Genomic DNA, 13,966 nt, shown 5'->3' with positions numbered 1-13,966 from the left:
CAGGAAACATCTCGAATAAACAACCTAACCTTGCACCTCAAGCAATTAGAGAAAGAAGAACAAAAAAACCCCAAAGTTAGCAGAAGGAAAGAAATCATAAAGATCAGATCAGAAATAAATGAAAAAGAAATGAAGGAAACAATAGCAAAGATCAATAAAACTAAAAGCTGGTTCTTTGAGAAGATAAACAAAATTGATAAACCATTAGCCAGACTCAACAAGAAAAAAAGGGAGAAGTCTCAGATCAACAGAATTAGAAACGAAAAAGGAGAGGTAACAGCTGACACTGCAGAAACACAAAGGATCCTGAGAGGTTACTACAAGCAACTCTATGCCAATAAAATGGACAACCTGGAAGAAATGGACAAATTCTTAGAAAATCACAACCTTCCGAGACTGAACCAGGAAGAAATAGAAAATATAAACAGACCAATCACAAGCACTGAAATTGAAACTGTGGTTAAAAATCTTCGAACAAACAAAAGCCCAGGACCAGATGGCTTCACAGGCAAATTCTATCAAACATTTAGAGAAGAGCTAACACCTATCCTTCTCAAACTCTTCCAAAATATAGCAGAAGGAGGAACACTCCCAAACTCATTCTATGATGCCACCATCACCCTGATACCAAAACCAGAAAAAGATGTCACAGAAAAAGAAAACTACAGGTCAGTATCTCTGATGAACATAGATGCAAAAATCCTCAACAAAATACTAGCAAACAGAATCCAACAGCACATTAAAAGGATCATACATCATGATCAAGTGGGGTTTATCCCAGTAATGCAAGGATTCTTCAATATATGCAAATCAATCAATGTGATACACCATATTAAAATATTGAAGGATAAAAACCATATGATAATCTCAATAGATGCAGAAAAAGCTTTAGACAAAATTCAACACCCATTTATGATAAAAACTCTCCAGAAAGTAGGCATAGAGGGTAACTACCTCAACATAATAAAGGCCATATATGACAACCCCACAGCCAACATCATTCTCAATGGTGGAAAACTGAAACCATTTCGTCTAAGATCAGGAACAAGACAAGGTTGCCCACTCTCACCACTATTATTCAGTATAGTTTTGGAAGTTTTAGCCACAGCAATCAGAGAAGAAAAAGAAATAAAAGGAATCCAAATCAGAAAAGAAGAAGTAAAACTGTCACTGTTTGCAGATGACATGATACTATACATAGAGAATGCTAAAGATGCCATCAGAAAACTAACAGAGCCTAATCAATGAGTTTGGGAGAGTAGTAGGATACAAAATTAACACACAGAAATTTCTTGCATTCCTATACACTAATGATGAAAAATCTGAAAGAGAAATTAAGAAAACACTCCCATTTACCATATTCTTTCTTACCACAGAAAGAATAAAATGCCTAGGAATAAACCTACCTAAGGAGACAAAAGACCTGTATGCATAAAACTATAAGACAGTGATGAAAGAAATTAAAGATGATACAAACAGATGGAGAGATATACCATGTTCTTGGATTAGAAGAATCAACATTGTGAAAATGACTATACTACCCAAAGCAATCTACAGAATCAATGCAATCCCTAGCAAACTACCAGTGGCATTTTTCACAGAACTAGAACGAAAAATTTCACAATTTGTATGGAAACACAAAAGACCCCGAATAGCCAAAGCAATCTTGAGAAAGAAAAACGGAGCTGGATGAATGAGGTTCCTGGACTTCAGACTATACTACAAAGCTACAGTAATCAAGACAGTATGGTACTGGCACAGAAACAGATATATAGATTAATGGCATAGGATAGAAAGCCCAGAGATAAACCCACACACATATGGTCACCTTATCTTTGATAAAGGAGGCAAGAATATACAGTGCAGAAAAGACAGCCTCTTCAATAAGTGGTGCTGGGAAAACTGGACAGCTACCTGTAAAAGAATGAAATTAGAACACTCCCTAACACCATACACAAAAATTAACTCAAAATGGATATATGACCTATATTTAAGGCCAGACACTATAAAACTCTTAGAGGAAAACATAGGCTGAACACTCTACGACATAAATCACAGCAAGATCCTTTTTGACCCACCTCCTAAAGAAATAGAAATAAAACCAAAAATAAACAAATGGGACCTAATGAAACTTAAAAGCTTTTGCACAGCAAAGGAAACCATAAAAAAGATGAAAAGACAACCCTCAGAATGGGAGAAAATATTTGCAAATGAAGCAACTGACAAAGGATTAATCTCCAAAATTTACAAGCAGCTCATGCAGCTCAATATCAAAAAAGAAACAGCTCAATCCAAAAATGGGCAGGAGACCTAACCAGACATTTCTCCAAAGAAGATATACAGATGGCCAACAAACACATGAAAGGATGCTCAACATCATTAATCATTAAAGAACTGCAAATCAAAGCTAGAATGAGGTATCTCCTCAAACCGGTCAGAATGGCCATCATCAAAAAATATACAAAGAGCAAATGCTGGAGAGGGTGTGGAGAAAAGGGAACCCTCTTACACTGTTGGTGGGAATGTAAATTGATACAGCCACTGTGGAGAACAGTATGGATGTTCCTTAAAAGCCTAAAAATAGAACTACCACACGACCCAGCAATCCCACTACTGGGCATATACCCTGAGAAAACCATAATTCAAAAAGAGTCATGTATCACAACGTTCATTGCAGCACTATTTACAACAGCCAGGACATGGAAGCAACCTAAGTGTCCATCGACAGATGAATGGATAAAGAAGATGTGGTACATATATACAACGGAATATTACTCAGCCATAAAAAGAAATGAAATTGAGTTATTTTTAGTGAGGTGGATGGACCTAGAGTCTGTCATACAGAGTGAAGTCAGAAAGTGAAACATATATGTATGCTAACACATATATATGGAATCTAAAAAAAAAAAAAACGTTCTAATGAACCTAGGGGCAGGACAGGAATAAAGTCACAGATATGGAGAGTGGTCTTGGGGACATGGGGAGGGGGACGGGTGGGCTCGTACGAGGTGGGCGAGCATTGACATATATACACTACCAAATGTAAAATAGATGGCTAGTGGGAAGCAGCTGCATGACACAGGTAGATCAGCTCGGTGCTTTGCGACCACCTGTAGGGTTGGGAGGGAGAGGGTGGGAGGGAGACGCAGGAGGGAGGGGATACAGGAATATATATATACATATAGCTGATTCACTTTGTTATACAGCAGAAACTAGCACAACCCTGTAAAACAATTATACTCCAATAAAGATGTTAAAAAAAACCCTCCAAAACCATCACAGACAGAGCGACGGGTTCAGTGAAGGTAAAGTGTACAGTTATTCAGGTGTCACAGTCGAACATGGTTGATCCAGGTAATTCTTTCCTTGTTGAAATGCTTGTCTTCACTGCAGAGTCTAAGACAGATTTTTAAATAACCCCTGGGAAGGGATGGAGGGAGGGAATCGGGTCTGGAGAAGAGGGTCAGAGAATATACTGCTCTGTGGGCGCCAGAATCCACCCGCAGTGGTGAGCAGCCATCCACCTTTTCCTGCATTGTTCTGAGCTAGGTCTGTCCTCTGCTTCACTGAGGACCTTCTGCTCCGACAGGAATAACAGGGGTTAATCAGAAGCGTTGGTGTGAGATGGGGAAGGGAAGGTGGCAGGGATCAAAAAAAAAAACCTCTGGTCCACTTGCGACCTCCTGCGGCTGGGGCAGTTCTTGTTTATAAGGGACGGTTCCACTTGCGACCTCCTGCGGCTGGGGCCGATCTTGTTTATAAGGGACGGTTCCCTCCAGTGCACGGTACTCTTCGGAGCAGCAGACCCCTGCAGAATTTGCAGCAAGTAGCAGACATCTCAGAAATAGCAAAGTCCTAACCACTTGGTTAGCAAAACAGAGAGACAAGTTTTCACCCTCCTTTTATTAAACTGAGGAAGTCGTAAATAACTTAGCACATTTACAGTTTCCCCTTTACAATTATTTTAAGGCTCATTTTGGAAATTGTGTATCACCGTGAACATGGTCTGCAATGCGACGTGACCATAAGGCAGTGTTCCATTCCCTCTAAGCTTCCTGTGACGAGAACCTGAACGCACGAGGCAGACAAAGACGCTCCTTCCCTACTTGCTGTTGTCAAAACTACCCACTGAGGCCACGGGCGGGAGAAGACCGCGGAGGCGTGCGGCCTCTTCCCAGCTTCCTTCCTCGCATTAGATTTTGATGGTGGAACAAAGTTCAAGGATCTGTGACCTGAAATAATTCCAAAGCTCTGGCCTTTTAGCCTTCATTGTTGGGGTCAGAAGGCCGTTGTTGACAGACAATAATTCAGGGTGGAGACAGGTCAAAGGACCTGTTCAAATGGTTTTAGGCCAGAATCCTTCCCAAGTCTCACCATGTCTTCTAGAATAGCTTTTTTGACATCCTTGTTTCTGCACAGTTCTTCAAAGGAGCCTTCAAAGCCTCTCTTCTGGGCCCAGGGACCTAGCATCTCAATGTCTGGCACCACAATTACTGTGGGAAATGCCCGCAGGTTCTCTCCGTGGACGAACACCGGAGGGGCAGGTTCACTTCACTGGGAGATGTTTCCGATCTTCTCCAGAGCTATGTACGCTCCTTGCGCCAGTTTAAAGATGTGCTTTTTCCTGTCGATGATCTTCAAGGTGCCATTTGATAACCACTTTCCAATGTCCCCTGTGTGCAACCAGCCATCTTTATCCAGAGCTTCTGCTGTGTTGGCTGGGTCCTTTAAGTAGTCTTGAAATACATTAGCCCCTTGCACACACACCTTGCCCTCGCCCTTGGCAGCCATGTAATTCATTTCTTCCACATCGACAAGCTTTACCATGTTGCAAGGCATTGGGGCACCAACATGGCCTGTGGTCCAGCCCCTAGGCACAGTCAGGCAGCACCCGGCGGTGCACTCAGTCTGTCCGTAGCCTTCGTAGAACTGGCAGCCCAGCGAGGCTCTCAGGAAGGTCAGCACGGTGGCGGACACGGGCGCCGCTCCTGTGATCATCAGCCTCACTTTTCCTCCCAGGCTCGACTCTTATTTTATGGATGGGCAACTGATCCCACAGGCTGTTGTTTCTAATGACGTCACTGCGAAGCTTGGCTTCTTTCCTCTTGGAGGCAAAGTCCAACAGCCATCGCTTCAGCATGCTGTTTGCCTGAGGAAAAAGTCAGTCAAACATCCAGTTCAGCAGTCTGGGGACCACAGGGAAGATGGTGGGTTGAAATGCCTTGAGATCATCCATTAGCAACCTGATATCTCCTTGGAAAAATCCTATTTTAGCTCAGTGACACAGCATCACACACTCTACAACTTTTTCAAACATGTGGGCGAGAGGCAAGAAAGAGATCAAAGTATCATCTGAGGAAGTAATGAATGTACTCTGTCCTTTTCACAAATGCTGAACAATGGCTGACTGCATTTCGATGGGTGATCAGTGCTCCTTTGGGGTTGCCTGTAGTTCCACTTGTGAAGCAAATTATTGCAACATCTTCAGGTGCTGGAGGCTTGGGCTTCCGTCTGTGGGCTCTTCCCAGGTCCTCCAACGCCTTCATGCGATGATCTCCACCCCGCACTTCTTGCCTCGTTCCGACCCATCACTGCCTTAGGAGTCCATGAGAACAATAGTTTTAAGGCATGCTGTTAATTTATTTTCTACAGCTTCTAATAAGAGGCTGGCCTTCTCTGGCTCGCCCACAAAAACCAGAGAGAGTTCAGCTTTGTTGATGATGAAGGTGACTGCTTCAGTTCCGAGGGTATCGTAGAGGGGAACGATCACTATTGAATAAGTAAAGCATCCCTGGTTCAATGATCACCCACTTAGGTCTGTTCTGAGAAAAGAGGCTGATGAACTGATCTGGGGCTACCTTGAAGCCCTTGTGGGTCAGCGCCGAGCCCAAACACTCTGACATTTCTGCAACCTGTTTGTATGAAAGCCATTCATAGGGTTGGTCTGGTTTCAGAGAGCCTAAACAAGGGCCGTTATTTGACACCTGCACGCCCCTCTGGAAACCTTCATATAACATTCTGATGTCATCGTAGAAATACACCAAGGGCTTGTCACTGTCCAGGAGCACGGATCTCCGGGCACCGTCACTGCCTGCCACCTCCACTGACTGCATGGCCAGGTCGCATGGTGGCTTCAGGGCCTGCAGCTGCACGGCGTACCAGAAGGTGGTGAGCGCCACGAACGCAGCAAAGCCCATGAGTGTGTTGGTTGGAAGGGTGCACACGTACTGCCGGAAGTCAACCACCTCTGGCATCCGAAAGTACTGGAACAGCTCAGGGTCTTGCATCATCCTGGGTTGGTGGCGCCCTATGCCAATATCTTAGAAGGGCATCACGAGTCTTCTCATTAAATGAAAGTTCCAGACTCCACGGTTGGGGATTCCATTTTGTGACTCGTGGAGAAGTAGGAATCCAGTCTCAAACCTCTTTTCTACTTTCTTTCTTCCAAACGCCTCTCTAGCAGGAGACGGCTTATCTTCTAACAGGAATGCTGGGGAACCAGAGGAGCTTCAGCAGGACATTTCAAAGGCACCTTGGACTAGACCTTTGCCAGGTGGCTGTCTCTTTTCCTCAGTTTGGATGAAGGGAGATGAATGAGGGGGAAAAACTCAGTGGATGACTCTTTCTTGGATGTATTACCTGGTTTCAGGACTTAATGAAGCTCAGGTTCTTGATGTCTCATTGCAGAAAGAATTCAGTGAGAGACAAAGTGATAGGTAAGAAGAGGATTTATTTAGAGAGAAACACATTCCACAGACAGTGTGGGCCATCTCAGAATGTGAGAAAGGCCTAAGCAGTAAGATTTACTTTTAACTTTCCTGTACTTAAATGTATTGAAGTGTCATTTTAATGCATCGGTAAAGAAGCACAAATGCCAAATCACAAACTTAATTTTATTATTTTGATAACTGGATTTTTTTTGAATTTTATGTGTTTAATCCTATGCCTTTAGAAAATATTGTTCAAAGGTAATGTCTAAAGTTTTTATCAAACTGCCAAAGGGGTCCATGGAACAAAATAACTAAGAACTTCGTTACTGGGAGTTTGATATTTTATATTAAAAAATAAGATTCTCAAGAAAAGTCGCTGCTTCTGACACATCTTTGGAAATTCATAATTTAAAGAATTTAGCTGTATTTAGTAATTTTCCCCTCTAAGGTCTTCTTTGTGAGGTCACAACTTACAACTAGCATTGGGATATGTTTTCAAAGAGACCCCAGACCTCAAATATAGAACCCAAACACTTAAAATGCTTTATCCTGAGAAAATCCAAATATTTATGTTTCCAACTCACGTTAAAAATTTTCTAAAAGCATAAGATGTTATTGAGGGTTCCCCGCTGTTGATGACTGTGGTTAGAAAGGCCACTGAAAATGGCTGCCAGGGAAAGGACAGCTGTAGGGATGTCAAGGCTGCTGGGGGGCAGAAGTTCCCACTGATGGCTTCCCTGGCACTTGTAATTTAGTCACTCAGCGATCAATTTCTAACACCGGCGATGTGCTGGAATTAGTGTGAAATTTCCACTCACTTTGGCTCTAACTGGGACATTCCACAATTACAATGAAATGAGACCAGGCTTCACCGTCTCACTCCCTCTGTGAAGAAGTTATCTGACCTGAAAAGGAAAGCAATGGAAATCAAGAGCCACAGCCTATAGGAATCGCTAACAGAATAACTGGTGAGCGAGCCGAGGCGAAATGGCTTTGATGCAAACCAACACATGCAGTGCTAATTAGGCAGTAAGACCGGCAAGGAAGCGAGCATTATGTCTGTTAATTGACTTGGATGATGTTGGGTGGGGAGGTATCCTGAGGAAAAGCCAAAGGCCTTTAACTCACCATTGTGGTTAATTATAGAGAACGTTGTTCTTGCGGAATTTCCTACCAAGCATTTCAAAAAGACATTATTTTGCTTTTAAACATGTTAAAAACATTAAGTGACACTTCTTGCAGGCTAATAGCAGCTTGTATTGGTGATGAAGAAATGGCTGGAGATTTTATTTAGTCCAAGGTTAACGAATAAAGGTTATGAAGATGGTCTTCCTTTCATTTGTCTGCAGCAGAGTAGAACAAATTTACGTTATCTGACTTTACTTGGGGAATGATCATAGAAAATGTGAAAGGATAAATTGCTTTTATATAGAATTCTTTAAAAAAATGATTTTTATTTTTCTGTATGACAAATGAGAAAATATGAGCCATTAGAACGTATAAGCATTCTAATATGAGTCATTAGAATGCATAAGCATCACTAATCTGAGAATTGTCCTGATAATGGCTCAAGTTCTCTGAAGAATGTTTATGCACCTCCTTTGCTCTCCAGTGCAATCTGGGAGGGAAGGGCATGCACTGCCACCCTTCTGCCTGGATCAAATATAGAGGTAGAAGATGGTGACGAGCCTCTAAAAGCAAGAAAGAATGATATGAAAAGCAGCCTTAAACTGACAGATCTGTGTAAGGCATAAAGGAGTAATTGATTGTACTTGAGCTGTATCACAGCAAACTGAATTAATTAACAAAGATAAATTACAATGTGTTCTATCTTAGCTCTTCTGAAGACAAAGAAATGACAGTATTGATGGATAGATTAAGGACACGTTTTCGAAGGTGTGGGACATGGTTAATTTACTCACAAGTAGGATGGCCATATGATTTGTTGTTTAACAGTACAATTCTGAGAATGAAAGAGAGCATAACAGCAGAGACTCCAGAATAGGCATAAACACCAGCCTGTTTTGGGCAAAATAATAAGTATGCCTGTCACCACTTCTCACCCTATAATTCCAGAATTACATGCTGTTTATTCATATACATTATGCCTCTCCTTATAGTACCATGTTCACTGGAATGTGAAATTAACATATGGCAGTTGTATAATTTTATTATTGTTTATTAATAAAATAACACAAATAGGCTATAATATAAAATAAGTAATATTAATAATTACTATTGAGCATTATTATACTAATAATTAACTTACAAAATACTTTTGAAAGTATTTCAGTTACTCCCAAAACAGCTGGTAAGTGGCCTCTCCAAAAAATTCTGAATGATTTATCAAATGAGCAAGTAAATAAGCTTTATGTAGATATACTAATGCAATGTTATAGATATAGTCATTAAATATAATAAAAATTTAGAATAATCTTTAATAAGCAGCAATACAATTTTACCTCTGTTAATGTATTCTAAGAAAGTAAGCAGGTAAATACAAAGAGCTTTATGCATGAGAATATTTCTCATGACATTGCTTATAACAGCAAACACTGTAAAGCTGGGGGGGTGATAGCATCATGGCACAGTGAGCTACTCTCTTTGTGTCTCCCCTTTAATCTGCAACCAGTAGAACATCCACAGCTCAACAAAGGTGCCTCTACCCAGCACACCAGGGTGCCAGACGACTGCACATTTCTGTGCATCTAAAGGAGGATGGACTGGAATACAGAGAAGAGGTGGTACAGGTGCAATAGCAGAGGCAGTGCTCGCAATTCTGGTCCTCCAGCTGCAGCAGCTGAACCCACGGCCCCAGAAAACCTGGCCAGCAGAGGAGGGAATGCACACAACGCCAGCCTCCTGGTCACAGCAGTGCCCACGGCCACAGGTAACCAGGCAGCGGTAGTAGTAGGGCCTGGGACCCCTGTCCCTCCAGCCATGGAGGTACCCACAACTCTGGCTCCCTGCTCATTCCACCTGTAGCAGTGGAGTCCACAAATCTTACAACCCTGGACATGGCAGAGGTGCCTGCGTGCTCCTGGCTTTCCCGCTCCTGATGCAACTCAGGGGGTGCTGCACATGGTGGAAAAGCCCACCATCACAGTACTCCAGGCAGCAGCACCATTGACACCGACAGCTGCAAGGCACCAATGACCCTGGAGGCGCAAGAAGCAATAATGAGGGTAAGGGGTGACACCTCTGACAGAGGCAGTGAAGGGTGGAAAATGCTGACTTTCAAATACATCCAAAGGCAGCGCAGGTAAGAGAAACTAAAAACTTGTGATATGTCGCCACCTACTGGACGACAAAAGAAAGGCCTCTAATTTCTGACCTGTTGAATAGTTAGAATGGAGTAGAAAGGTGTCCCCTATTTCACATTTGCTGGCTTATCAAGCACCATGAAGAGCCATAGTAACACTGTACAACAAAGAGAAAATGACAATTCTTTAGAAACCAAACTTAAAACCACAGAATATTTCAATCTAACTGATAGAGAATTTAAAATAGCTGTCACAAAAAAAACTCAACAAGCTACAAGAAAACTCAGAAAGGCAGTAAAATGAGCTCAGAAATAAAATTAATGAACAGAAGGAATACCTCCAAAGAGACTGAAACTCTAAAAAGGACTAGACAGAAATTCTGGAGCTGTAGAAGGCAATAAACACGATGAAGAATACATTAGAAAGCATTGGAAACAGATCAGACAAGATGGAAGAGAGAATTAGTGAGCTTGACGGTAGATAGAAATAGATAGATAGAAATGATACGAGTAGAAGAGGGAAGAAATAAGATACAAAAAGATGAGAAAATTCTATGAGAGTTATCTGACTCTTTTAGGATGGGAAAGATTAAGGTAACAGGTATTCCAGAAGGAGAAGAGAGTGAAAAGAGAGGAGAGAGTTTATTTAAAGAAATAATAGCTGAGAACTTCCCAAATCTGGGGAAGGAACTGGATATACAAGTTCATGAAGCTAAGAAAACACCTAATTACCTCAACACAAAAGACCTCCAAGATACAGTGTATTAAAACTATCAAAAGTCAGTGAGAAAGAAAGAATTTTAAAGGCAGCCAGGATAAAAAGAAGGTTAACCTACAAAGGAACCCCCAGTAGGCTATCAGTAGATTTCTCAGCAGAAACGCTATAGGCCAGGAGAGAATGGAATGACATTCTCAAAACACTGAGAGATTACAAACTGTCAGCCAAGAATACTCTACCCAGCAGAGTTATCATTCTGATATGAAGGAGAAATAAAGACTTTCCCAGACAAACAAAGCTGAGGGAGTTCATCGACACTATACCTGTCTTACAAGAAATGCTGAAAGGAGCTCTTCTAGCAGAAACAAAAAGGCAAAATATGCAAAACTTTGAGTAAGGTGATAAATAGACATGCAGAATCAGAAAATTGGAACTCTTTATCAGAATGGGTTTTTTAAAAGCACTTTATTATAACATAAAGGCTAATGGGGAAAAAAAGCAGAAAAAAATAACTATAGCTGCTTCAGTTTGGTAACAAACTCACAGTATAAAAAAGGACAATTTGAGATAACTAAAACACAAAAGGGGAAGAGGAAAAGAGCAGAACCCACATAGATAAATGAAGATAAGATGCTATTAGCAGAAAAGGACTGTTTTATCTATGAGAAGTTTTATACAAAGCTCATGGTTACCATAAACCTAAATCTAGAACAGAGACACAAAACATAAAAAAAGAGGAAATGGAGGAAGACATTTTAGAAAATCACCAATTCAAAATGGCAGACATAAAAACAAGGAAAGAGAAGCAATGGAGCTATAGTGCAACCAGAAGACAAATGATAAAAGTGCATTACTAAGTCCTCATCTATCAATAATCACCTCAATGACTGGATTGAATTTACCAGTCAAAAGACACAGAATGGCTGGCTGCATTAAAAAACAAGACCCAAGTATATACTTCCTCCAGCAGACACACCTCAGCTCTAAAGATACAGACTCAAAGTGAAGAGATGGAAGATGATACTCCAAGCAAATGGCAGCCAAAAGAAAGCTGGTGTAGCCATACTCATATCAGACAAAGTAGACTTCAAGCCATAAAAGATAACAAGAGACAAAGATGGACAGGATATAATGATAAAGGGGTCAATTCATCAAGAGGACATAACAAATATTAATATATATGCATCTAACATAGGAGCACCAAAATATATAAAACAATTATTAACAGACACAAAGGGAGAAATTGACAGCAACACAAAAACAGTAGGGGACTTTAACACCCCACTACATCAGTGGATGGATCAGCCCAACAGAAAGTCAACAGGGGAAGAGTAGCTTTAAATAAAACTTTAGATCAGATGGAGTTGATAGATTTGTACAGAACATTCTATCCAAATGCAGCAGAATACACATTTTACTCAAATGCACATGAAACCTTCTCAAAGTTAGACCATATGTTGGGATACAAAACAAGTCTCAATAAATTTAAGAAGACTGAAATCATATCAGTCATCTTTTCTGATCACAATGGTATGAAGCTAGAAATCAACTACAAGTAGAAATCTTGAAAAAATCACAAATATGTGGCAACCAAACAACATTCTTCTGAACAACTATTGGGTCAATGACGAAATCAAAGGAGAAATAAACATTACCTGAAGATAAATGAAAATGAAAATTTAACATATCAAAATCTATGGGATGCAGGAAAAGCAGTACTAAGAGGGGAGTTTATAGCAATACAGGCCTACCTCAAGAAACAAAAAAATCTCAAATAAACAATTTACCCTTACACCTAAAGGAACTAGAAAAAGAAAAACAAAGGAAGCCCAAAGTCAGTAAAGAAGTAGAAAGGAGATTAGAATGGAAATAGATGAAAAAGACAATAGAAAAGATCAATAAAATCATAGCTGGTTCTTTGAAAAGATAATCAAAATTGACAAACTCTTAGCTAGACACATTCACTAAGAAAAAAGAGAGAAGACTCTGATAAATAAAACCAGAAATGAAAGGAGAGAGATAGCAATGGATACCACAGAAATACAAAGGATTATAAGAAAGTATTAAGAATGGCAATACGCCAATGAATTGGACAACCTAGAATAAATGGACTATTTCTTAGAACCATACAACCTTCCAAGACTAAGTCATCAAAGAACAGAAAATCTGAGTAGACTGATTACTAGGAAAGAGACTGAAACTATAATCGAAAACTTCCCGCCAAAACAAAAGTCTAGGACCAGATGGCTTTACAAGCAAATTCTACCAAACTTTCAAAGAAGATTTAATAACTATCCTTCTCAAACTCTTCCAAAAAATTGAAGAGGAGTGAACACTTTCTAACTCACAAGGCCAACACTACCCTGATACCAAAACCAGATAAAGACAACACACAAAAAATAAATTACAGGCCAACATTTCCTATGAACATAGATTAAAAAAATCCTCAACAAAATATTAGCAACAACACATTAAAAGTATTATACGCCATGATCAAGTGGAACTTATTCCAGGGATGCAAGAATGGTTCAACATCTGCAAATCAGTGTGATACATCACATTAATAAAATGAGAGATAAAAACACTATGATCACCTCAATAGATGCAGAAAAGACATTTGACAAGACAACACACATTTATGAAAAAAAACTCTCAATAAAGTGGGTTTAGATGGTACGTACCTTAATATAATAAAGACCATCTATGACAAACCCAGAGCTAACATCATACTCAGTGGTGAAAAGCTGAAAGCTATTCCTCTAAAACCAGGAACAAGACAAGGATGTACACTCTTGCTACTCTTATTCAGCGTAGTATTGGAAGTCCTAGCCAGAGCAGTTAGGCAAGAAAAAGAAATACAAGGCATCCAAACTGGAAAGGGAGAAGTAAAACTGTCACCATTTGTGGATGACATGATTTTATATATAGAAAACCCTAAACATTCCACCAAAAAAACGAATAGAAATAATAAACGAATTCAGTCATGTTGCATAGCACAAAATCAACATACAAAAATCTGTTGCATTTCTATATGCTAACAGTGAGCCTGCAGAAGGAGAAACTAAGGAAACAATCCCATTTACAATAGTAACAGAAAGAATTAAGAACCTAGGAATAAATTTGACCAAGGAGACGAAAGACCTGTACACTGAAAACTATAAGACATTGTTGAAAGAAACTGAAGAAGATAAATAAATGGAAAGATATTCTGTGCTCAGGGATTAGAATTAACACAGTTAAAATGTCCATATTGCCTAAAGCAATGTACAGATTCAA

The 13,966-nt window shown here is 40.1% G+C and overlaps 1 protein-coding gene and 1 pseudogene across 1 annotated transcript in view; both read right to left on the bottom strand.

The window, feature by feature from the left end:
• The window catches only part of PRKN (parkin RBR E3 ubiquitin protein ligase), a 767,911-nt gene that overhangs the window by 89,387 nt on the left and 664,558 nt on the right, over positions 1 to 13,966 (bottom strand). The window lies entirely within an intron of this gene.
• Positions 4,193 to 6,290, bottom strand: LOC103071941 (long-chain-fatty-acid--CoA ligase 1 pseudogene; annotated as a pseudogene).

This window comes from Lipotes vexillifer, unplaced genomic scaffold, assembly GCF_000442215.2.
Source record: "Lipotes vexillifer unplaced genomic scaffold, Lipotes_vexillifer_v1.1 scaffold1055, whole genome shotgun sequence".
In the NCBI taxonomy this organism is placed as follows: Eukaryota; Metazoa; Chordata; class Mammalia; order Artiodactyla; family Lipotidae; genus Lipotes; species Lipotes vexillifer.
The sequence above is the reverse complement of the archived record's forward strand: the minus strand, read 5'-3'. Positions and strand labels throughout refer to the sequence as shown.